Raw genomic sequence first — 26,387 nt, 5'->3', positions numbered from 1 at the left:
TAACTTTCATAAGTAGCAGGAAACCAAAACATACATATGATTTGTTGCAATATTTGCTTTATTTCAGTGGTCTGGAGTCGAGCCAGCAACATCTCGGAGGTTTGCCTGTATTATATTCTGGTAAGATGTTAAATTTCCTGATTTGGATCATTTTATTGTATTTGGGTGATAGAAAGTCATGTTCTTGGGAAATACATGCCAGAGTACTTAGGGAGAAAGGGGGCTGATGTCTGCAACTTACATATATATGGTATTTACATGAAAACACATAGAGAAAGAACAGGGCGAAATGTCAGTGATGGTGAATTTGGGTGAAGGGTACATAGGAATCCCTTATATTCTTGCAACCTGTCTGTTGAATTTATACCAAAATAAAAAGTTATAGAAAATAATAACTAAAAAATGAGTAAGTAGCCCCAAACCTGTGATGTCACGCTGTAGCCCAGCACCGCTCTTTCAGGTTCTCGACTTCCTCCAACCCTGAAACACACCCATGCCCGCTTGGTCCCCCCCTGGGGCGCTGGAGACTGTCGTGCTCAGGTGGGTGGCCCATTGCTCGGATGGTTTGGATGTCCTTATCGCCTCCTCCTCCCAGCTCGAGGGATGCCAGAAGCATCCACTACATGCTGGGCACTGCTGCTGACCCTGGTGGTCCCAGGGGCAATGAGACAGACCCTGCCCCCACCCTGAGGGAAGCAACAGATACAGGACAGGAATTACAAGGGGAGGAGGGTGGGAGGAGAGGGGCTCAGGGACACAGTAGTCTGGAGCAGAGTGGGAGCAGGAAGGCTTCTAGATGGAGATTACGCCAAGAACCAAAGGAAGAGGAAAAAAGCTAGGAGAGCAGAAGGGGCAAAAATGCTTCCCAGCGAGTCTGTGAGTTAGGTGCCCTGAGCCCATTTTACAGGTGGGAAAACTGAGGCTCCAGGTGTGTAATTAACTTGCCCAAAAAGGTGCCATGGCTAGGACATGATGGCCCTGGGATCCTCACTGCCCCACCTTCCTGTAGTCGAGAAGGGTGACATCTATGGGAACTGGAGACAGCTCTAGGAGGGGGGACATCTGGGGTGGGGGCTGCCTCTTCCATCCCCAGGAGGCCAGGATGCAGATAACCAGCAGGATTTTCAGGCACTACTGTCTCCAGTCTACACTTTTTGCTGAGCTATTTCCCCAGAATTCCATAGTCTTAAGAGCCAGATTTCTCCCCTGATAATGAAATTGGAGAGATCACTGCAAGGGGAAAATTGGGCCACTCAACCTGCCCTCTCAACTTCTCAGCCTTCTACCTGCCAGAGCTGCCGGGATGTCCGGGGAGTGGGAGAGCACCGCAGACCAGATGCCCAGGTAAGGAACCTGTGTGCCCAGCCCTGCCGCTTAGAAGCCTGACGTCTCAAGTCTGGGCCTCCGTCGTCTTGTCCCTAAAACACAGACACTAGTGGTGCCGCAGCCTTGGCTCAGGGCTGGACAGCTTTATAAGGATGGCGGCGGTGTTGATCAGAATGACGGTCGTTTTGAGACTGAAACACCTCATTTTCTCCCTCTGTGGCCCAGATGCCGAGGAATGAGATCCAGTCTCGCTCTCTGGCCGACTCCTCTCCTTCCAGACTGTGTGGTTGTTTTTCCCCTCGTTGCTTTGCCAAAAGTGAGAGTCACAAACCTCACCACCTGCCCTTCGGAAGAAAATCATTATTTTAACCAAGAAGATAGGGATGGCAAACGTTAGGAAACAGTAGGAAACTCCTAAGGTGTCAGCAGGAATGGGTCTCAGACTCCACATTCACCCCACAGTGGCCTCTTTGTGTGTCTCTGCTGCAGGGGCTTCAGGGACCTAACCCCAAAGTACAGTTGGGGGGAGGGATTTAAGAGGCTGGCACCTGGAAAGATTCCAGCAGCTTCTGTGTTTAGGCTGGACCTGTGGCCTCAGCTCACCTGGGCAGCTGCCTTTCAAAACAGCCCCGGGCAGCTCTGTCACTGATAATGGTCCTCAGTGATTAGCATGGTCACAGGACCACTGCCTCTCCTGACTCCAGGAGAGGGGACATCCCTCCTTTCATGCCCAGGAGGCAGGGATCCAGATAACGAACAGGATTTTCAGAGACTGGTCTCCAGTCCCTGAGACAGACTGAGTTATTTTTACTGGGCCATTTCCCTAGAAATTCTGTAGACTGAGAACCAGATCTCTCCCCTGAATAATGACATTGGAGTGGTCATACCATCCTGAGCATTTAAGATGGCCATGCCAAAATTTTGTGGCCGTATAGAGATGTGCTACGCTGGGTGATCACATACCCTAAAACACGATGTGAATGATAAGGCTGCTCCAGTACCGTGTTTATGGATTGCTTTCATTCAGCTAACGCAGATATGTTCTCAGAGTGCTTGCTCTCGGCTGAGCACTGGTGGTAGAGAGCTTCCCAGGGCGCCGTGATTCAGGGAGGCCGGACGGTGGGCCTGCTGACACCCCTGAGAATGGCAGTCGGTGGGGAGGGTGTGGTGCTATGAAGTGGGAGTGTGTGCAGTCAGGGAGGCTTCCTGGAGAAGGAGCCCAGTGTTTATCCTAAGAGCAATTGGCTACAGCAGCTGAGGTTTTAATCAGGGGGCGATGGTGATCAGATTTGCATTTTGAAAGTGTGTTCTGCTGACAGTGTGGAGAATGGCTTGTTGGAGCTGAGTGTGGGAGCCAGGGAGGAGGCTGTTGCCCACCTCTGGTGAGAGGCCTCAAGCAAATATTTCTAAAGTGTTTCCCACTCTCTGGGCCGAGGGGATGGAGAGAGGTGGATAGGTTGAGTGATACTGAATGGACCATCCTGATAGGACTCAGGTTCACAGGTTTTGGGCAGAAGTCAGAGTCACAGTTGCTTCCAGGTGTCTGGCTCAGAGAAGTTGGGCCAGGTAACTCATGTGAGGGGGGAAATAAAAATCTTCGTCATCATAAACTTAAAAAGTACAAAATGTAGCTTACAGTACAGTATTGTCCTTGTTTTAAAATGTTCGGAAAAAAAGACTGAAAGGAAATTCACCAAAGATTAGCAGAGGTTCTCTCTGTACACAGGATTCTCGTCTTTCTGCTTTTCTCTGTTTCCCAAATAATTGTTAATGACTGTGTACTAATACAATAATTAGGGAAAACCACACATGAAAAGTGATGTGTATTTCATCAGTTCTAGGACAGTCCAGCCTCTGATGGAGGTAGTGTTTCATTTTTTCCCAGAGAATAAGTCTGGCTGGTCAGAGCGGGAAAGTTCCCATAGCTGGCACTCCATAGCTTAACCTCTCCCATTTCCATCAGAATCTGCCAGCCAGGCTCAGCCCTCATCACCTCTGAAAGAAATTTTTGCTCCATTTGTTAAATCCAGGTGTGTGATGTTCCGAATTTTAGAAGTTCACTGTCATTTTCTTTTGTAAGTTCAATGTCATGTTTTCTCCTTTTCTCCCAAAGAAAACTTGCAAAGCAAACCACAGCTGCATGTGCTCGACATCTTCCTGCAGTACTGGGACCTTTCAAAAAAAAATGAGGCGTTCCCCTCGCTGGCTTCAAAAGCCCAGAGAGGTGCTCTGTTTTGTTTCACGTCTGGCCCCAGGAAGATAGGAGTTGGGTTGGGAATAGCCCCTTGGAAGCAACCTTCACTGTAAATCCAGTCTGTTTGCTCGGGAAGGACAAAAGGTTGAAAGCGTTTTAAAACGTGAGCCTGAAGGATTGAGTCTGGCACAGGGAAGCCTCCAACTGTCTGGGGAAGATTGTGGTCCCATTCCAGGGAGATTAACCCCCAGATGCAGATGTGGGGGGAGAAGGCTGCACTCCAGGCCTCTGCAGCCTTACAGCCAGTGGTTTCCAAAGGGCTTCCCTCCCCGCCGGGCGCAGCTGGGCACTGTAGCACTGGAGACCTGGGAGGACCCTGACCCCTTTGGTTCTGCAAAGTGTCGGGTTTTTAGTCAGGTTCCTGTTCCAAAAGTCCGAATCTCAGCCTGCGCAAGAGGTGATTGTCCCTTCTTGAAGAAGTTTGGAAGACAGAGTGCTTCTGCCTTGACAAAATAGTAGAAGAGCAATAATAGTCATAGTAGCAGGAATACTAATAGTAATAATACTAACCATAGTCAGAAATTGTAATAGCAATGTAGTAATAACAGTTATGATATTACCATTAATACTAGCAATGATAAAAATATTAGTAATGATAGTGACACATTGGTTATCATAACAATGACAATAGTATTAATAGTAATAGTAACAATGAGTGCTAAGTTTCTTCAGTGTCTCTGACTCTTTGTGACCCCATGGACTGTAGCCCACCAGGCTTCTCTGTCCAAGGGATTCTCCAGGCAAGAATACTGGAGTGGATTACCATTTACTCCTCCAGGTGATCTTCCTGACCCAAGGATTAATAGCAGTGATAGTGGTAGTTATGGTAATAATAGTGATGTTAGGAGGTAATACTCCAGTACTCTTGCCTGGAAAATCCCATGGACGGAGGAGCCTGGTAGGCTGCAGTCCATGGGATCGCTGAGAGTCTGACAAGCCTGAGCGACTTCACTTTCACTTGTCACTTTCATGCATTGGAGAAGGAAATGGCAACCCACTCCAGTGTTCTTGCCTGGAGAATCCCAGGGACAGGGGAGCCTGGTGGGCTTCCATCTATGGGGTCGCACAGAGTTGGCCACGACTGAAGTTGCTTAGCAGCAGCAGCAGCAGAAGGTAATAGTAGCAGTAGTAATAGTAGTGATCATATTCATGGTAGTAATAATAGTAGGAATAGTACTACTATCACCACCACTTGCTATTCACTGTGTCCCAAATGCTGTTGGAAACACAAGACAGAAACAAACACATTCACCTCCGTGACACCTGTGAGAAAGGTCCTGTTACTTACCGTCCCCTGTTTTCAGACGAAGAAATTGAGGCAGGGGCCTTTTACTTGGTTGCCCAAAGTTTCTCAGCTGTCAAGAGGCAGGGCCAGGATTTGAATCCAAATTTGAATCTGTGTCACTTCCCAGGTTCCATGTGGGTCACAGCCTAGCTGCCCCTGAGGATCACTGGACACAGCTCATGCCTGGCCCCTCCAGGGACTCTGCTCAGCCAGTCTGCAGAGAGCTTGGCCTTGATTTTGTGTTGTGAGCTCTGAGGTTGATCTAGCACTCAGCCAGGGTGATCATCACCACACTGGATGATAGTTCTCACACCTGGAGGCAGCAGGACCCCTGAAGATTACACAGGTTGTCACCCACCCACTGAGTTTCTGATTTAAGAGATCCAGGTGGGGCCCAGGAACCTGCATTTCTACTAATCTCTCAGGGGATGCTGAGCTGTTGGTCAGGGACCCCCCTCTGAGAAACCCCCGAGCTGCCCCTCCGAGCAGAAACTGTCCGTGTGTGCATGCATTCACTCAGCAAACTCTCGTGAGCACCTACTGTGTGCAGCCCGCTGCCAAGCTGTGAGTGACAGGGCAAAAGGGGAGGTTACACACGCCCCTCTATCTTTTCTTCCCTGACAGCGTGGAGCCCGTGGGGGCTGTGTGGGGCCTGAGAGATAAGAGAGGGTCCTCGTGGCAGGGACTGGACTGAAGGGGCTGCCCAGACCCTCAGCCCACTGTGTGGGGAGCTCCTTTGTCCTCAGCCCCTGAGCTAACTTACGTCCAAACTTCCCCTCTAAGCCGGTTACATAAGTGTTCCCTGAGGCCTCGAACCTTCCAGATGGGCCTGTGGCCATCCCACCAGCTGCTCCTGGGATGTCAGCCCCGACCTCTTTCCTGGGCCCTGGAATTCCTGGAGCAGCCTGACACGGAGCAGCTGCCTTTGTGCTCCTGGCTCCTCCCGCGGGCAGCTGCAGTGGGGGCGGGGCTGGGTCCTCGTGACCCCAGATCTCTGGTCCCACAACACACACCAGCCTCGAGAAAGGGACCCTGGCCACCTCCTGTCCACAGAACAGCCTGTCCTTGTCCCTCCTGCTCTCCTTGGATGTGTTCCTGGGCCCTCGGTGAGGAATCTCCTCCCACCTGCCCTCAGGTCACCCTCATGACCACATCCAGGGCCACTGGGGTCCCAGGCCTCCAGGTCCTTCAGAATTACCTGGAAAGCTGGCATTAAATAGCCAGCTGGGGCCACACCCGAGAGCCTGATCCCGGAGGTCTGGGAGGTCTGGTCTCTGTTTGATGAGGTATCCAGACAGTATAGGGGTACCCTGGACCACACTTTGAAAAACACTGGTGGAGATAGTAAACTCTCATTTTATATGCTATGTGGTGTGTGTGTATATATATATATACACACACATATATATATGTATATACATATATATATATATACACATGTGAGACTATCTTGTACCTATGTATGTATAGAGATAAAAAGGCTTCTCAGGTGGCTCTATTCGTAAAGAATGCAGGAGACGGAAGAGTTGTGGGTTAGATCCCTGGGTCAAGAGGATCCCCTGGAGGAGGGCATGGCAACCCACTCCAGAATCCTTACCTGAAGAATCCTGTGGACAGAGGAGCCTGGCAGGCTACAATCCATAGGGTCACAAAGAGTGACCTGGAGCAATTTAGCACCCACACAAGTGAATAGATATATTGATACCATGTCATATTACTTTCCTAGGGCTGCCATAGCAAATTACCCAAACTGGGTGACTTAAATCAGCAGACATATATTCTCCCACAGTCTGGAGGCCAAAAGTCCAAAATCAAGGTGTGGACAGGGTCAGCTCGCTTGGGAGGATCCAGGGGTGGGTCCTTCCAGCTCCTGGTGGCCCCAGACATTCTTTGACTTGTGGCCACATCCTTCCAAATTGGCCTTCAAGCAGAAGGACGGGGAAGATGCCCAAGTTCAAGTCCACCCCCAGGACAGAGCTGCAGGTTGGGTCCCTGACCCTGCCTCCAAGCAATCAGGCTTTGGCCCACAGCCAGCGAAGTGGCTGATCAAACGGTGTGTTTTTCTGAGACCGCACACTTCGTCTGGCATCTGCCTGTCAACACCTACAGTCCTCACCCCTCGCATTTTCCCACCTTCCCTGGCCTCTCCTGCCAGCTCCTGTCCTCCTTTTATGCCCAACCCTTGGTGTCTTCCCTCCTCTTAGACCCACCTTCTAAGAGCTTTAAGTGCCATCGACGTGCGGGTCACCCCACACCCCCTTTAGCTCTTGCCTCCCTGAGTTCTGGGTCCATAGAGTTCCAGGGCCAACCAGTCAAAATGTCTTCCAGATTCCTCACTGGCCGGTTCTGAAGGTAGGAAACCTCGTAGCCTATCTGAGCCCCCGCTGGTATCTGTGGCCTTAGAGGGCTGCTGTAAGATACAGCGATGACACTGAGCACAGGGCAGGCGCCCAGAGCCAGAGGTGAGCATCTCACAAGGCAGATGCCAAGTGCACACCCGCCCCTCCAGGTTGGAGCTCCCAGAGCTGAGAGCAGGGCCTCTGGCCTACCTTCCAGAGTCAGAGGAGATAGCTGCTCTCTGTTCTTGGAAGGACCCTACCTGTCCTTCTCTGGTACATAGAACTTAAAACCAACAGTGAAGCATTCATATCCTCCAGTATGAGCTTTGGAGTTTAAATGGCACACTCCCCTGGAACGACGTGCAAGGACTTGAACTTACACTTACTCTTACTAAAGTGTAAATGACTGACGACAGATCAGTTCCCAAGAACAACCAAGTACGAGGACCCTGGTTCTGGGGTCAGGGAGCAGGCACCCCCACCTGCAGTCAGCAATCAAGGGGTACCTCCCAAGGAGGTGGTGCAGAATTGCCCACCACTGGGGGGCAGCAGAGCACCAGGGATCAGTTTACAAATACAAAGGCAGGGGTCCGAATTGGTACCATGATAAGTTGTGAAACTCCTGCCCACCCCGTCTAGACAGCCCTTCTTCCTTCCAGCTGAATTCTCACTCCCTCTGTGCATCCCCATCAGGTGAGGATACAAAGGTCCCAAGTGCAGCAGGAGCCTCCTTCCTCACCGGCAGGTTTGCCCAAGTAGAGACAGAAGCACTTTACATCTTGTTCAGGTCGTGTGGACCAGCCCCGATACACCTGACTTCTTAGTGACTTGGAGCATCAGCCTCGCCTGGGAGCTTGCCGACTCTCAGGCCCACCGCAGACCCATAGGCTCAGACTCTCAGAGGGTTAGGCCCAGCAATTTTTTTTCAGTTTATTTTATTGAAGTATACTTGATTTACAATGTTGTGTTAATTTCTGCTGCACAGTAAAGTGACTCAGTTATACATACATATTTTTTTCATTTTCTTTTCCGTATGGTTTGTCACAGGATGTTGAATATAGTTTCTTGCGCTATACTGTAGGACCTTGTTGTTTATCCAGACTATAAACAATAGTTTGCATCTGCTAACCCCAGACTCTCAATTCATCCCTCCCTCGTCCCCCTTGTCTATTCTCTTATGTCTCTGGTGTGTTTCTGTTTCATAGATAAGTTCATTTGTATCATATTTTAGAGTCCACGTATAAGTGATATCATATGGTGTTTGTCTGTCTGATTTACTTCACTTAGTATGATAATCTCTAGGTCCATCCGTGTTGCTGCAAATGGCATTATTTCATTCTTTTTTATGGCTGAGTAGTATTCCATTGCAGAGAAGGAAATGGCAACCCACTCCAGTACTCTTGCCTGAAAAATCCCATGGACAGAGGAGCCTGGTAGGCTGCAGTCCATGGGGTCACTAAGGGTCAGACATGACTGAGCGACTTCACTTTCACTTTTCCCTTTCATGCATTGGAGATGGAAATGGCAACCCACTCCAGTGTTCTTGCCTGGAGAATCCCAGGGACGGGGGAGCCTGGTGGGCTGCCGTCTGTGGGGTCGCACAGAGTTGGACACGACTGAAGCGACTTAGCAGCAGTAGCAGCAGTATTCCATTGAATATATATGTACCATATCTTCTTTATCCATTCATGTGTTGATGGACACTTAGGTTGTTTAGTCACTTTGGGTTTTTATGGCCCTCGGGATTCTGCTCAGCTCAGGGTCGACGATGATTGCTTTCAGTTAAGCAGGCAGGATGGGAACGTTGGTTCCTGTGCTGTCATGCGTCCGTGCTGCTGTAAGGAACAAAGGCCTGGTGGGGTGCTGTTTACCAAAGGAACGTTGGTTTGGAGCAGGGATTCGACCCGGCAGGCCTTTCCACGAGCTGGGCCAGGCGGATGGTTAATGTGAAGGGCAAATGAGTCAGTTATGGCCACCCAGCATCGTGACTCAGCCTCTGATCGATTCCTACGAGGAGGAATTAGAAAGTGGTCTTTGGGTTGTCAGTTCTTCAAAATGAGAACATCCCTGGCTAAAAAAAAGAAGTCTAGTCCTCCTGGCACTGGAACGCAGGCCGCCTGTCCTGGGTCTTCAGGAGGCAGGGGGACCCACTACCTGGGTTCTCATTGCTGCTCCACACTTGGAAGCTGGGCCACCTACTCAGTGACTCAGCGTCTCTGATTCCCAGCTTCCTGCCCCATACGTGGGGACAAAACAGTACGCACCAAGCAAGCTTGTCGTGGGGCTGAAATACGGCAACATATGTGACAGCCTGACCAGGGTAAATGCTCAGCAAGTGTTGGTGAGTTTTTGATAAATGCTTCATTTAAGTTATAAGACTTTATGGTTTCCCAGTCTGGCTGTTACTCAGAAAGTTAGATGAAGAGTTACTATATGATCCAGCAATGCTGTTTATGTACCTATGAGAAGTGAAGAGTTAGGTTCTCACAAAAACTTGTACACAAATGTTCGTAGCAACACTATTCACAGCCTCTAGAAAGTAGAGAAAACCACAATTTCCATCAGCAGATGTATGGATAAGCAAAGCATAGTCTGTCCTCAGAATGGAGTAGCACATATTGCCCGTAAAAAGGGACGAGGCACCGACACAGGCTGCAGCACGGATGAGTCTTGAAGGCGTTGTGTTCAGGTCAAAAAAAAGGAAAGGAAATCAACCTCTCAGTCGTGTTCCACTGTTTGCAACCCATAAACTGTAGCCCGCCAGGCTCCTCTGTCCTTGGAATTCTCCAGGCAGGAATACTGGAGTGGGTAGCCACTCCCTCCTTCAGCGATCTTCCCAACCCAGGGATTGAACCCGGGTCTCCTGCATGGCAAGGCTAATTCTTTACTGTCTGTGCCACCAGGGAAGCCCAATCCAGACACAAAAGACCACAGCTTGTATGGTTCTATGTATATGAAATGTCCAGAAGAAAATGCATAGAGACTGAGAACAGATCAGTAGTTGCCAGGGGTGGAGGGGTTGCTAAGAATACAGGGTTTCTTTTAGGAGTGGTGGAATGCTCTCAAAGTCATTGTATTGATGGTTGCATGACTGACTATGCTGAAACCCACGCAGCTGTGTGCTTTAGAAGAGTGAATTGTGTGACGTGTGAAATATATCCCAAAAGAGCTCCTTAAAAAAGCTATGTTTTCCCCATCAGATGCCCTAAAGCTATTTTTTATTGTTAATGAGGGCAGGGAGGGAAAGAGTGACCTGTGAACATTTCAGTTTTTTCCCAAAAAAGCAAAACAGGTTAGAAAAGGTACTTGAGCTGCATTCCATCTCCAAGTGAAGGCTCTGCCCCGGTCCCCCTCCAGGTCAGGCCTGCATAACAACAGCAAAGCAGGGCAGCCTGCCGAACTGTGGGCTGTGTTTTTAAAGGCTGCAGACTTTCCAGCTGCATTTCATCTGAAAACATCACACAGTCTTTGAGTGGGTTAAGCCCTTAGGATTTTGGGGGGCTTCGGGCTCAATTATCATCAGAAAATTGCAGCATCTCCAAGCTTAGGGAACCAGGCTCTGTGTCCACAGCTGTCCTTGCAGCAGCTGCCAGGGATGCCTGCCCGGGCCTTATCTCCAGGAGGAAGTCACCCCACCCTGTTCCAAATGCTTGTCCAGAGGGATGGGGCCAAGCAGAGTCCCAAGGGGCAAGGCAGCCCCACACCCCAGCCAGAGAGAAAGTCTTCCCTCCCCGCCTCCCCTCCCCCTCCCACTGTGGAGGAAGAGAGCCACTAGGGGATGGATGGGGTTCCTGGCACGTGTGCTTCCCACGGGGACCGAGCGATTCTGTCCCCAGCCTCACCCCTGGCTGGGACCCTCTTCCATCTTCCTGTCACCATTGCATGTGTTCAACTTTGGCGGTGGGGGGCAGCCCTAAGGTCTCACAACCTGACCCAGCCCTTGAGACACACTTGTAACTTCTCTCCACTCCCTCACACCCCAGGGCCTTTGCACAGGCTGTCATGGGAAGATTCCACCAGATCCCAGCCGTGTGCCCTTGGACAGGTCACTCCCTCCTGGGCCTCAGATCCCTGTTGGTTATTTGAGGAGCTTCCTCAGTAACCAGTGGAGATCTGAAGGCCCAGAGTCTGGGGGTGAGTCTGTGTTCCGACTGCCTCCAGGACTGCTCTTTCTGCAGAGTCAGACTGCTCTCTGCCCGCTCATCCTTCCAGCCTCAGCTCCGCTCCTATCCCTGGGGCCTTCCAGGATGTCCTGGCACTTTTGGGTTCCTAGGCCTATCTGTGACGGTCTGGGGGCCTTCTTGTCCACACTGAAAACTCCTGAAGGGCAGGGCGGTCCCCCTAGCAAGTCCCCTCCCCAGCGTGGCCTGTCACAGGCTCTCTACCAAAGTGTTTAAAGAAGCACAAGTGAGTTTCCAAAATACTTCCTCTTTCACGATCTCACTGGTCCTCTCCAGCGCCTGGACACAGGAAACAGGCTGTTGCTCCATTTTACAGATGAGAAACTAAGTCTCTGAGCTCTGGGCTCCTGGCCAGCCTTCTCCTCCTCAGTGTCTCCCAGGTTTCTGAGACAGCAGGAGAGAGCCACGTCACCGCAGGTGAAAGTGGTGGTGTCCTGGCCCCTCCGTGGGCTTCTTGAAAGGATACTGTTTAAGCAAAGCCTCCCAGCCCAGCCAGGGAGAGAGGTCACGTGTCCTTTGTCAGGGAAGAACCTGACCCTCTGGCTGGGCTGTGCGCATGCTTGCTGATTCATCACTCCTGGCCCCCGAGTTCTCTGCCTCCCGCCCAACCACCAACACACAGTGCCAGCTCCGTTTATCTTCCCATCAGGAAAGAGGGCAGTGGCCTTAGGGGACCCCGAGGGCCACCCTTCTGGAAGCAGATGTGGACAGGCTGTTCAGGTCGCCTGGAGGATGTGTTCTCTGCAGGCAGCTCTGGCCACAGACCAGAGCAGTGGAGCCACAGGAGACTGTGCCCGGCCAGCCCGGGGTCCAGCCTCCTCCTCTGCCTCCCAGTAAGGTGACCTTGGCAGAGCACCGGGGCCTCTCCACCCATTTCCTTCCTGCCACAGGGATAATGGATGTGTAATGACATCCTTATTCTGAAGGATGCCCATGAGGTTTAGAGGTTGTGGAGGTCAACCTGTGTTGGGCAAAGTGCCTTGTGCATAAGTAACCCTTGGTGAAGATCACATATTTGTGAAAGGATTACTTATTTGTAGAATTCATCAGGAATCCTCTAGATAGTGGCCAAGTGAGAGAAAACTACGCTTTCACAGTCAAGATTGTGGGCCCCTCTGTAGGGGTCGGGGGGCGGCAGGAGCTATGGTCCACTAGGTGCCATGGGTGCTGAGGTGACAGCAGACACTGGGGCTTGAGAGAGGAGCCTGGCCTGGGGGCACAGTCAGTGAGACCAGCCATTCTGTTAGGGAACAGGGAGGAGAGAAAAGTAGTGTGTAGTGCCACTGCAGGGACCTCTGGATTGGGTGCACTCAGGTATTCTCTCAGAAATTCCCTGGTGGCTGCAAGGCAGAGACTGACGGAACTTTGAGGACTTGCTGAGCCCTATGGGGCCTGGGTTTATGCGGGTTACGTGTGATCATCATCAGTTAACGAAAGCTAAGCTGTGCTTGGTGAGGATGGCTCCCAAAAGGGGTCTTTGAGGCCGCTGAAGATCTGGTCTAAGTCAGAGCAGGGCCTGTGGGAGCAGCAAAGAGCCCTGTGCCCTGTGGACACAAACCGGAGGACCCAGCTGAGCAGCAGGGCTGTTTCTCCCCAGCACAGTCTCCCATGGCTCCTGTTAGCAAACCGCACAGACCCAACACCTTAAAAACCACACGAACGTGTTCTCTTACTGCCCTGGAAGCTGGAAGTCTGAAATGAGTCTTTCAGGCAAAAATCAAGGTGTGGGCAGGGCTGCTCCTTCTGGAGGCCCCAGGGGAGAACTTGTTTCTGGGCCTTTTCCAGCTTCTAGAGGTGCCCACGTCCCTTGGCTCACAGCCTGGTTTTCAGTGCTCATCCCTCCGCCCTCTGTTTGATCCTCACGTCTCCTTTCTCTGACCCTCCTGCTTCCCTCTTGCCAGGACTCTTGTGATGACACTGAGCCCATGAGACAAGTCAGGATCCTCTCCTCACCTCCAGGTCCTTAATCACATCTGCAGAGTCCCTTTTGTTGTGTAAGGTCACACAGTCACAGGTCCTGGAGGTTGAAACATGCAAGTCTTTGGCAGGGGGTCATTGTTCCACTGACGACACACTCTGTATCCGCCCACATAGTTGGAGTGGGCAGCCTCTGCCTAATAAGGCTGTTGGAATATCATTCATATAACTTCGAGTTTTAAAATAACAACTTCTCTTCCTACAGATGTCACCAGTACTCACCCTCCCTTCTTCCTTTAATGATAGAATGCTTCAGTTTTCACTGGGCTTAAGACTGCTCACTTGCCAGCCTCCTTTGCAGCTAGAAATGATTGCATGACCATGTCTGGCCACCAGAGTGTGAGCAGATGCATTGCGTGTCCTTATGTGCGCCCTTAAAAAGCACGGGCCTGGGCTCCCTTTGTCTCTCCCAACTTCCCAGTGTTGGGCTTGTAGACACCATGGAAGGGGCTGGAGCAACCACTTTGGATTCAGAGATAAAAACCATGTGTTGAAGCTCACAAAACCGCCCTGCTCGTAGTTACCTCCTTCTAGATTGTGAGAGAAATAATATTTTGTATTGTTCAAGCAAATGTATTAGGGGGCCTCTCTGTCGCAGCAGCAGACCTTGTACCCTGACTCAGACACATGGGCCTGTGTGTCTGAGAGGTTGCCTTGTTCTTCCCACTACTGATGACTCCAAGGTCTCTGCCGCCTCTCTCCTAGACCTTCCCACTGCTGAGCTGGTCGCAACTGCAGGCAGGATGGTCAAATCCTCCCTGACTCGGGCAGAGAAGGGAGGCTTTTTCCCAAGTGTGCAGGCTCAAAGCCAGTAACCTCAGCATCACCTGGGAGTTTGGTTGGAAATGCAGAGGCTCTGGCTCTTGTTCAAACCTTGTGCCTCAGATTCTGCATTGAATACGACCCGCAGCTGGGGGTGTGCAGTCACTTGAGAAGCTCTGGTCTTAGCATTCCATGTCTCTGTGTTGAAACCCCTTGCTCTCCAAGTCAGTGGACTTCACGCTGTACCCCAATCCCTAGGGTTGTCCACGGGCCTAGATGCCTCACCCCTGCTTAAGTAAGGCAAAACCACATTTGGGGTGTTATTTGATGGGGTTCTACATAGCTGATTTTCTAGGAGAAGTATGAAAGTCCTGGTCCTGGGTCATGCCTCTTCTGATGACCACCTCGCTGGGGGTGCACCCCAGGGTGAGTGTTAGGAACGCCCACCTTCTCTCAGTCGTCTAGAGGACTCTCCCCCAGTTTCCTTTGGGGGAGGCAGTCTCCTTGGGTGGAAGGGCCTGGAAACTCGCCTCCAAGTGCACTTGAGATCATTCATTCTCCTTCATGTTGTTTTAGATCATTTTCATTCATTTATGAGTGGATAAAAGTTTACTAAGTGCCAGGCACTGTTCTGTGCAGTGGGAATACTGCACCGATTGTACACAGGCATCCCTCATGGAGGTTACATTTTACTGTGGTTGTGTCTGGGGAAAAGATTTCCAGGCAAAGGGAGCAGCCAGTGCAAAGGCCCTGAGGTCATTGGTGTTGGGAATGTCAGGACGGTGTCACGGCTTGCTGGCTGCTGTGGCTGGTGGATAAGGGAAGGCAGCAGGAAGGAGGTGGGGTGGTTAGAGGTTTGTGGGGTGACGGGGCTGGTGGGGCAGATGCTACTGGATGCCCTTGCCCATGTCGCCTCTCAGCTCCCCAGTGAGATGCATACCAACGGCTTCTTACCTGCTGTGTCCCATCTGAGGTTTTCTCTGGCCACAGGAGCAAGCCTGGGGTGCAGCAGGGTTCTCCAGAAGAGCCAGAGAGTAGGCTGACCCCCTTGTATCTGGCTGAAAGTCCCAGAGCCCAGGAAGCCCTCAGTCCCAGGCAGACGAGGATGGGTGTCACCTTGTGGAGGAGTTGATGTTTGGGGAGCTGCCCTCAGGCAAGGAAGGACGAGCATGGTGTAGAAAGCCTGGGTCCTGCCCCTCACGTGGGACAGCTCAGAGGCTCGCCCCTAGTCATGGGGTCCCCAGCAGGCCACCCGCTCAGGACCACTCTTTCTCATCTTTCCCCTGCCTGTCTCCCTTCTGCACCCCCTCACCTGTGCTTTCTGAGAGCACCTCTGCTATATTCTATTTGTCCCCAATCCTTGTCTCAGGCTCTCTGCCTGGAGGCCCCAACCTAAAGCCCAAGGCAGAGGGGCTGATGGACATGGGGAGGAGGAGCCAAGCTACCCCTTTGAGTCCCCCTTGCGTGGAATGTTTTTGGAATTTGAGGGGTGTCCCCATCCCAAGGCCTCTCCATGCCTGTGCTAAGCCTGGCTTTGAGTCAGAGTGGACATCACAGCTAAGAGGGTGGAACACGGGTGTCTCCCCAGACACTGAGGTCATCCCAGCTGCCCTGTCCTCACCGCCTCCCCTGCTGACCTTTCACTCACCACCCCCTCAACAGGAGGCAGCCACTGTCACGGCCGAGAGTGAGCGACCTGTGTCCTCAGGCTGCAGCTGGGGTTGCTACTGGGAACCCCTGTGCTCTCTGGGGCCTGGCTGGCCCCGCTGTGCTGACTCTGGCTGCTGCCTGAGTGGCTGGAGCCTGTGGCCCACGTGGGGCCGCCAGCCTGCCCTGACCTTGCCCCCTCTCGCCCTCGCTGGGCGCTGCCAGTGCTGACCTTGACTTGCTCTCCTGGCCTCCAGACCTTGGCCTCTCGCTTCCTCTTGCCACGGGGTACCCAGCTGTGCTGATGAACTTCCCAGGTGGCGGTGGCCCTTCCCTGTGCTCTGACCTGCGAGGGCCTGCACTGAGCTGGCAGAACAGGCTGGGGTGGACTTCCTAGGCCAGCCTGGTAGCTCCGGCTGCCCTGGGCCAAAGCCAGGGGCTTCCTCTTGCATCACATCCCGCAGAACGGTGGCTGCTCTGGAGCTGTGCCAGGCAGGAGCCGTGCTGCCCTTCTGTAGCCCCCTGCCAGGCTGCTCCGGACCCCGGCATGCACACAAAGCCCCCCTCGCTCACTTCCCGAAGCCCCTTTCCCCATGCCTGCTTTCCGTCCTGCCCCCATATCAGCTCATGGGAAGTTCTTTTTCCTCCAGCTAGCTTCACAGCGTTGGCTTTAAGATTGTCTTTTGGTCTTGGCATTGAAAGAATGACTCAGTGGTGAGGTTGGCAGACCACTTTTTTCAAAAGGAGGGTCCCTTTTCTTTCTGATTAGAGGACTGTTTTTTCTGGCTGTGCCGTGCAACATGTGGGATCCTAGTTCCCTGACCAGGGATTGAACTCGTGCCCTTTGCCTTGGAAGCACCAAGTCTTAACCACTGGATTGCCAGAGAAGTCCCCTAAAGGACTCTTCTAGATTCAAAAGACAATCATGCCTTTAGCTGACTGTGAGCCTTGAACAAACGAATCCCTTAGCCTTTCTTGATCTTCATCTGTTTCCTTCATAGTAAGTGAGCTTGTATCCAAAACCGAAATCCTGGAGCTAGCCTTCTTTTTGGAGCCTTTGCAGAATAAGCCCATGTATTAAGTGTAGGGAGAAAAAGTCCTTTACTGTTCACTGTGTTTTCACTTTATAAAAGTAATAAGTAATACTATTTTAAGTGTTCACAACGTGCTGCGCTCACAGTCTCCCTATGAGGTGGTCCAAGTACTGTCCCCATTTTATAGATGAGGAAACCGAGGCTCAGAAAGGCTAAGTAACTTGTCCAAGAACACACAGCAGTACTCAAACCTGGATCTTTCCAAGAGCCAGCGGTGCCCTGAGTGACTCATTTCAGGTTGTCTTGAGTTCCCTTCTGGACTCAGCATTTGTTTTACTCTTCTGTTTTTCTGTGGGTTTTGTCTTTCCAAATCAAAACCGGTTGTTGTTATTGTTCTGATTAAGTTGAGGCCTGGTTGGACCTCCCCAGAGCTGGAGAAGATGCCTTTCCAGGATAAATGGAAACTGTTTACACAATAGTTGTCAGATGCTTTAGCAAGAAATAAGTCATATAGAATAACACTGGAAAAGCTGAAATGAATCTGTGTGGGCAGCTGGGTTTAACCCCCAGATTAGTTCCAGTCCTTTTAAAAAACATTTTCCCCCTCTCTTTTCATGTTTGTTTGTTTCATTTTTTTCCCCCCTTGCATAAATTTTCCAGATCTGGCTTTCAGAGAGGCTGTTGATGAGTCAGACCATTCTGCTTGTCTAAATGCTAATCAGGGCCACCCTGGTCCCCAGTTATCTTCATTCCCGCAGAGTCACCAAGGTGGGGAGGGGGTGGTGTCCACACGAGCTGGGGTTCGTGGAGGTTGCCCAGCCCTGGACTCCAGGTTTAGGAGTCGTCCCTCGAGAGGCTGCAGGCCATCCCGTCAGCTGGAGCTCTTCAAGTCCCTCTACACTGGGGGTCCCAGACCAGACCTCACACCAGAATTGGCAAAGCCCAGGCATCTGCATTTTGATGCACACCTCTGTCCTCGACCCCTGCTCTCTTGAAGAAAACTTAGACTCCTGTACCACAGTTCTCAGACCACAGCTGGGATTCTGAGAGTTCTCTGGAAGATTCAGGATCCCACAGTCCCCACTCCAAACCCAGTCCAGCGGGCAGCTCTGCCCACCCAAGGTACAAGCCTCGGAAGGTTTAAGAGCTGAAGAGCTGTGACGAGTGTTCCCCTGCAACTCTCGGTTGCTTCAGTGTTAACAAGTAGCTTCTGCTTGTATCTACTTCCTTTTTCCCTCAAAACATCAAAAATATAAGCAGAGTTAGGAGCTCTGTCATCCACGTGTCACTGAATGCATTTATAACAAGAGAAACCATGGAAAAACCATTTCTCAGGGGTTTCTAGTGATCCATCCAGTTACACAGCGAGTCCTTTCCTGAGTTTTCACCGTGTACAAGGCACGGACAGTCATGAGCAGCCAGACACACCCTACCCACCTGGGCTGACAACCAGGAGACAGATCCTGAGATTCATTGTTTAATGGGGTGTCCGAGAGCTTATAATGGGAGGCAGGCAGTGTTTCCATGAGCTCTGAGGGATGCGGGGAGCATCCAGACAAAGGCCAAGCACAGGGAAGTGCCCCCCTCCTCTTGTGTGAGGAAATGAAGCCTGAGGTCTGGGGAGAAGCCTGAGATGAGGCCTGGTGCACCACGTGGAAGGTTCCGAAACAGCTGCCCATCTGTCCCCATAGTGCCCAAGCGAAAGCCGCCTTCTTGGCTGGCTCTCAGCCCCCGAGCATGACATTTCTGCCCTGCCCCGGCCCCTGTCCCCTCTCCTGTAGGGACATCCTCTCCTCTGCATTCCCAGACCTACGTCTGCATCCTGAGGGTAGCGTTCCCAATGTCAAGGGCATCAGTGTAGACTGGGAAGTAGGCTGACTGCTTCCAGATGTCTGTGGACTCAGCCTGGCTTCTAGAGGGGCCACTTGGCCTCCTGAGGTTTACAAACGGCAGGACCAGTTCCCTCCCGGCCCTCGTGAGGCAGGGGCCCCTGCCTGGTCGGTGGATCGGAGGCAGTCCCCTGGGGTCCTCACTTGGGCCCTCCCAGCGTTTCTGCCCCGATCCAGCTAAGGGAGGCCCACGCATCTGGATTCTGCCCCAAAAGAGAAATGGAGGAAGGTAAATTCCACAAGCTCCAGGGAAGGAGCTCGTCAGGTGGGTGAAGCTGGGAGGGCCCTGGCCATGCCCCTGACGTGAGCACAGCCTCCTGTCACTCCGAGAAGCCCAACCTCCAGGACCACACCTGGCGCAGACACGCTCCCCCTCTGATGCCCACTGAGCCGACAGCAGCCACTCTGCTCTCGGGGCTCAGCCCAGAAGGTGGGGTGGGGAGGGCCGGTTCCAGAAAACAGGACACACGGCCTGTCTTCCCAGAAAGGTGTTAGCAGTCCTCCCACTGACTCACTGGGTGGGAGATGCTCACGTGACTGGTGCCCCACACCCCCACACTGGGAGGCGCCCAGGCACCACAAACCCAACACACAGATGGCTCATCACTCTTCCTCCAGAAGCTTCTGGGGGCTTTGTGCTCCAGATGCTGATGAACCCCACTATCCACCCAGTCCTGTAGAAGCCAGGGCTTCTCCTCCTCCTCCGTTTGTTGGGGGGCCATCCTTCTGAAATCTCAGCACATCCCAAGTTCTTCCCACCCCTGCCCTTGTCTGCACCCCTCCGCTGCCTCCTCTGAGCAGCACCTCCAGCTGGTCTCTCCGGAGTTCAGTCTTGCCCACTTTGGTAAGTTTTGTTTAACTAATTTATTGAGGTGAAATCACATAAAATGAACACTTTTAAAGTGACCACTTTAGTGGCCTTTAGTATGTCCACAACGTTATAAACCACCACCTCCACACAGTTCCAAAATGTTCCCCTCACCCCAGAGGAAACCGTGCACCCAGGAAGCTGTTTCCCTCTTTCCATCCCCCCTACCCTGCTCCTGGCAACCACCCACCTAGTTTCTGCCTCTGTGGGTTTATTTCCTCTGGACATTCCACATAAAGAGAGCCACACAATATGTGACCTTCGCTGTCTGGCTTCTCTCACTTGGCACAAGGTTTTCGAGGTTCATCTGTGTTGTCGCTGTTGTCAATGCTTTGTTCTCTTTTATGACCAAATCATACCCCACTGTCAGGACAGACCACCCTTGGTTTATCTGTTCATTGACTCTTGAGGTGTTTCCACGTTTTGCTGTTGGGAATTGTGATGCCGTGAACACACGTGTATGAGAGTTTGTTTGCGTCTCTGCTTTCAGTTCTTCCTAATGTGTGTGTAGGGGCACATAGCTGGTCGTAAGGTGGTTCTGTGTTAACTTTTTGAGGCACCCACATCTGTCCACGCCTTCTTTGAGGGCAGATCCTGCGTGAGTTTCCCACTTGAATGCCCAGCATGGAGCAGAGAATTGTACATGAAGTAGATGCTCAGAATTTATCCTCGAGTCCCTAGGAGAGAACCAGGAAGCAGGTAGGACAAAGAGGAGTGTTCTGTGACCGTCAGAGGGTGGAACTGGGTCAGCTCGAGCCACCTTGCTGTTCTTTTTATTTATTTATTTTGGTTGCGCTGGGTTGTCGTTGTGACTTGTGGACTCTTGCGTTGTGGCAGGTGGGATCTAGTTCCCCATCCAGGGGTCGAACCCCCACCCCCTACAGAGGAAGTGCAGATTCTTAGCTGCTGAACCACCAGGGAAGACCCTGCCTTGCTGTTCTTCAAACACACCAGGCACGCTGCTGCCTCCGGGCCTTTGCACATGCTATGCCCTCTTCCTGGAATGCCCTTCTCCAGTGATCTTCCTCGCCACCCTCCCCGCCTACGCCAGCTCCCACCCCCAAGACTACATACCCCTTTCTTCCATATTGGTTTCCCAGATCGCTTTTTAAAAACATGTTTTTACTTATTTTCTTGTTCGTCTCTCTCACTAAGCTGTAAACTCCACAAAGGCAGGATTGTTCTGTTCTTTTCATTCACTGCTGAATCCCACTGCCCAGGAGAGTCTCTGGGACATGCTGCTGCTGCTGAGTTGCTTCAGTCATAGGCCTTTAATAAATATTTGGCGGAAGAGAAAACTCAGGAAGAGAGGGAGGCGGAGGGGGAAGGGAAGAAGAATGAGGCATCAAGAAAGAAGGAAAAAACAAGATGAGAGAGGGTGAGTAGATGGAGGGAGGCAAGGAAGGAATTGCGCTTCTTGCCGCCTCCTGGGCCAGAGCTTCTTCCACCGCATTTAGGCCCCTCAAGTCCCTAATGCCACGTAGAAGCAGGTCTCCCCATTGGGTTAGCTCATGCACTGAGGCTGTTGGTCAGTTCTGGCTTTCCTCCAAGAACTGAGTCTTCTTTTCGAAGCCAGTTGACATTTCCACTTAAAAAGACACTGTCCAGCCCCCAAAAGCCCAGTGCATGCTTCCGGTCTGTTGCTTGCTCAGCTGTGGCCTGGGCTTGGCCAGCTCAGGGCTTTCAGCGTACTGAGCCTTTAAATGACCCCAGTGTGGCCCATTTTTAGCTGCCTCTAGCCCACCTGCCATCTGCAAGCCATTTCCCGCCCGCAGTGGGCACTCGGCGCTCATTTACCAGAAGCAGAGCAGTGAGGCCTGGCTGCGGGGCAGATCCTGGGTGGGACTGGCAGAGTGGCGGATGGCCTTGGCCAGAGGCTGACGCTTCATCTCGATCGTACTTTAATGCCACTTGCCTTGGTCAGAAAGGTATGTGGTTAATTTCACGCTGTGAACGGGCCCCCGTAGCATCCAGAAAGAAGCTGTACCAGGGCAGCCTCGAGTGCCCACAGCGTGGTGGTTGATGGTCACGACTGGCGGCATGAGTCCCCTGCTTGAGGCTCACAGCAGGCCTCACGGGCCGGGCCCTGGGTCATTGTGCATCTGTAAAGGGGAAACTGAGGGCTGCAGACTCTGGCCGATGCTAACGGAGCGGGCCACGTAATTTCCTCTGCCTTCACTTTCCATATGCAGGGCAGACTTGTTAAGGTGTTTTTCCCTTCTAAAGCACTTCTGTGTGTAACACGTGTGAGTTATGCATGTGACACATAAAGCTGGATCAGGCTGAGGCCAGGACTGGGCCTGAAATCGCACCCTCTCAGGCTTCATCCCATCCCGTCCTGCTCCCGCACTCCCAGGCCCACGACCCCAGGAGCCCTTCCGTATCGCCTGCCCACAAAGCCTCCCCTCGGGGGTATGAAGTGATGACTCTAAGCCAAGGCACTTGTGTGTTTGGGGGTTTCCTCCAGCATCCAGCATAGTGAGCACATCATTGACTTAGTCATTTTTTCATTTAATGATCTATTATTTTACTAAATAGATATTTACTGAGTACCGATTGTGTGTCAGGCACTATTCTAGGTGGTAGGAATGTCCGTGCATGTGTGTTTGCATGTCCCTGTTTGTTTTTGAGTGTGTCAAGGTGTGTGGGGGCATTTGAGGATGTTTCTAGGTGAGGAGCAGGTGACGTCACACAGGTGATAGGTGGCGGGACTGCTCCTTCCCCGTGTCCCTCACGGGGGACCCCAGCTGAGGGAGCAGCTGCCATCTGGGCTGTGAGGCCCGGTCACATTGATGATCACCGGTGCAGTGACACGTCTCCACCACAGGGGGGCGGAAAGTGCGACCCTCCCAGGTGCCAGGAAGAGTGGGGTCCAGAGACTGGACTGCAGTGGGGCGTTGTGTGGGCCTGGGGGTCAGCAGTGAACACGGCAACTCAGATGCTGATGGTCTAGCTGGGGACACAGTGCACGAGCCACAGCAGAATTAATGGTCTAATTGCATCCGTGGTAAGTGCTGTCGAGAAGTGCAGCACACTAGGGCGCCAAAGGGCCATGTAACCTCATCGGGGTGTGGGAAGGCTTCCCTCAGCACCTGAGCTGATGCTGATTAAACCTGAGGGACCACCGGGGTTCTCTCGGTGCAGATGAATGGGAGAGCCTCTGAGAACTAGGCAGTGATCGCAAAAGGCCATGGATGCAGAAAGTGTCCTCTCGAGGAATGGGGAGAAAGCCATCCGTGCTGGAGCACAGGGCAGGGAGAGCAAGGTGAAACTGGAAAGGTCAGTGGCCAGATCATGCATGGCAGTGTCAGTAGATTTACGAAAGCTGGCCTGTGTCTTGAGAACCGCGGGGAGCCCGGGAAGGTTTTCAGAAGGGGAGTGGAGGGATGGTGCTGGACAGCACCCTCTGGTGGCTGTGTGAGGAGCTGCAGCTTCGGTCCTCTCGGCCTGGACTTATCCTGGGCTTGGTTCTAAGCCTCTGCTGCAGACCTGGAGATAGTCCTTCTGAGACTGCCTGCCCCGTTAACGCTGGTGGACACAGCTCACAGGGGCCGGCCTCCCAAATGGCATGCCACCAAGGCATGCTGTCCAGGAGACACCAGCCGGACATGCCAGCACTTCGTGGAGCAGACCCAGACAGTGAAAGGTCTGGCCGGCCTGGGTTTTCTCCAGCGGGGTGCCTGGTCTGGGTCTGACTTCAGACAGGACGAAAGGGAGCCTGATTACCTTCCCACCCCCATCCTGGGGAATCTCGGACCTCACATGGGTGTGTGCTTGTGAGTGTTCCAACAGACAGACACCCCTCCAGTGAGGGGCGATGGAGTGACAACTCAGATCCCTCTGCATTACCAAAGGCAGATAAGCCCCAGCCAGCCAGAAGCGCGGACCCCGTGGCGGCTGCCCCCACCCTCCCTGGCATGCTTGTGGCCTGTTTCTGCCTGAAACTGCAAATGCTTATCACAGGCAAGTGATGAGTCATGGCTTGGGTTCTTCCTCAAAGGACGGCCTCAAGCAGGAGACGTTTATCAGCTGCTTTTCTTCTTTATTTTCAGACAGGATGGATTGAGCCAACTGAACTTTGTGGAAAGGGAGGGGAGGTGTTTTTCCTCCTTTATTCTTGGGAAGTGGGACTGTGCTAAAGGGCATTCAAGTCTCCCTCTCACTCTGGAATCCCATTTCCCTTCTCATCACCAGTATCTGCTCTTCCAGAAACACCAGATACAGAGCAGCAACCAAGGGCCCACCAGTTTGTACAAAGGTTTCGCTCCCATGAAAATAGTCTGTTCCTTGCTGGCTATGCTGGCTTCACTTCTCTAGGGGAAGAAGATTTTGAAATAGCCCAGTGGCTTTTTTTGAGGTGCCCCCATCGGCACCCCTTCTGTTATCCCAACCAGGCCACAGATGTGGCTTGTTGCCCAGGGCAGAGGAGAATGACTGCAGAGGACTAAACACAGCTCTGAGCAGGAAAATAACTTTTTTTGAGTTGTCTTTTTAATCCTTGGTGAAATAGTGGTCTTGAAAGCTGGGCTTTCGAGCATGAGTAACGGTTCCTGGAATTCCCATTGCTGGGCTGTCTCCCAGGAAGAGTCATACAACGAGGACTCACCTTGGTGTGAATCAGAATCACAGCAGGGGGCTGTGAGATGCAGTCGAGAGGGGAGGAGAGCCGGGGGACAGGGCAAGTGGGAGAGACGGAGCCTGGCCGCAGCCTGGCCCCGGGGAGGTGAAGACCGCACTCTCCCTGGTGGGCCCGGAAGTGTGACCCACAGCAGAGAGCCTCTCACTGTGGGCCCACGGGGCAATCAAGGCCCAGTCCAGGAAACCAACACCCTGCTGGGCAGAGGGTACTGAATGCAGGGAATTGATGATACAGGTGATGGAAGAGCTGAGAAGCCAGACAGAGCAAGGGAAGAGCTGGAGGGGATTTGAAGGACCCCACAGCCCAGCACCACCTCCAAAATGGCCCCAAATGATAGAATAAAAATGGTGGAGACTGGAGCCTGAGAAAAGAGCCCGCCTTCTCGTGGCTCGTGTGTGGCATGTGAGGGCTTGAGAAATGCCCTTCAGATGCCAGTCACAAGTGGTGAGTCCCCAGGTGACACTCACTTCTTCCTGGTTTGGCTACAAATCAAGAAGTCCCCTCCTCCATTCAGTAGCTTGCTATGATGGCTCTTAGAACTCAGGGAAATACTTTCCTTATGTTTACCTTTTTTTAGTCAAACTTCAGGGATCTTAGTTCCCTGACCTGGGATTGAACCTGAGCCCTCAGCAGTGAAAGCTTGGAGTCTTAATGACTGGACTACCAGGGAATTCCCTCCTTACATTTATTTTTATTGTAAATATGAATCCTTTCCATTTATTGTAAAGGATACTGTTGAAAAAATGTACATAGTGGAAGGTCTGGAATGGGCTCAGACCTTCTGTCCCCATGGAGTTTGGGGTCTGATCTTTGTTGATCTTTGTTGCACACCCTCTCGACACATGGATGTGTTCACCAACCCAGAAGGGTTTTCATGGAGGTTCCATTATATAGACATGGCTGAGTAAATCATTTGCCACCGATGTTTCCCCAGTCACCTCCCTGGAGGTCAGGGATGGGGCTGCAAGTTCCAGCCCTCTAATCAGATGGTTGGTTCCCCCCACAACCAGCCCCCATGCTGAAGCTCTCTGGGGTCACCAGGAGTCACCTCATTAGCATAAACTCAGGTATGGTTGAGAAGGTCTTGTTAGGAGTAGCCAAGGACACTCCTATCTCTCCATCAGCAGATTACACGGGTTCTAGGAGCTCTTGTGCCAGGAACCAGGATGAAGACCACGCATATATTTCTTATTCTGTCACAGTATCACAAGAGAAGTGAGTGTGGCCACAGTCAACTGGGATGATCTGAAGTCAGAGGACCCAGCCTCAAACCCAGCTCTGCCACTTACCAGCTAAGTGACAGGGCCCAAGTCCTCTCCCTCTCCCACCCTGTTTCCTCATCAGGAAATCGGGGACCCCTTGTTGTGGTGGGGAATTCATGAGATGACATGTGAACCTATTGGAAATCCAAAACAAGTGTGCGTCTTCCACGCAAAACATCTAGTGCTGAGCCCATCATAAATAGTGACTTCCTGCATGAATCCATTCAAATCAAAAGATGCTGGGTGCTAGGCAAGTGGGATATATGTGCCTGCCTCTGTGTCAGCATAAAATATGCTCCCTGTAAACGTATGGAGCTTGTGAAATAGCTGTGTGTGCTTTGAAGGCCGCAAGGACCCTGGAGGATACAAGCTGGGTGGGGGAACAGATGTGGTCCTTGTGGTGTTTAGAACTGTAAAACCCTCTCCTAAGTCGAGGGTGATGTCCTAACTAGTTTATTCTTCCTGCATAACAATGTGCCTGGTGCTGTTCAGTTTGATGGTGAAAACAAAGAAAAGAAAACACCCAAACAACAACAAAAACCTTCTCAGGAGAACTTGGAGTCTGATGGTCCTTCTGTAAGATGCCTTGCTTGGTCTGGGATTTCGGACAGGTCTGGGATTTAGGGCAGGTCTGGGAGAGGGGAAAGGGCCTGGTCCGGTGGAAATTTCCAAGTAGGTTTATTTTGAAGCAAAGGTTTGGCAGCCCTGACCCCGTCTCCTTGGCTAGACAGAGCTTCTTTGAAGAGAGTCAAAAACAGCAGGGGTGGGAAATGGCCCTTGAGTGAGCCAGGTTTAGTGGAATCCTCTTCTTTCAGGAAGCACTGCCAGGACTGGCCCAGGTTTCCCTTGCTCGATGGAGTTCAACTCGGCTCACCTGTGGTCAGCAGAGTACCGCCCGCCCCCTGCCTGCCCCACCCGAGCCAA

General features: G+C 52.0%; 1 protein-coding gene across 6 annotated transcripts in view; it reads left to right on the top strand.

Moving 5' to 3' along the window:
- The window catches only part of LOC145514249 (ADAMTS-like protein 3), a 101,467-nt gene that overhangs the window by 12,944 nt on the left and 62,136 nt on the right, over positions 1-26,387 (top strand). For all 6 annotated transcript variants that reach the window (XM_081511581.1, XM_081511580.1, XM_081511579.1 and 3 more), the window contains exons 2-3: positions 68-120; positions 1,279-1,344. The gene's annotated coding sequence lies outside the window, so the exon portion shown is untranslated. The remainder of the gene's footprint in view (positions 1-67; positions 121-1,278; positions 1,345-26,387) is intronic.

The sequence above is a fragment of the Giraffa tippelskirchi genome, chromosome 7, assembly GCF_054371585.1.
Source record: "Giraffa tippelskirchi isolate mGirTip1 chromosome 7, T2T-mGirTip1v1.2.pri, whole genome shotgun sequence".
NCBI classification, from domain to species: domain Eukaryota; kingdom Metazoa; phylum Chordata; class Mammalia; order Artiodactyla; family Giraffidae; genus Giraffa; species Giraffa tippelskirchi.
Note: the sequence above shows the minus strand (reverse complement) of the source record. Positions and strands in the feature narration are given on the sequence as shown.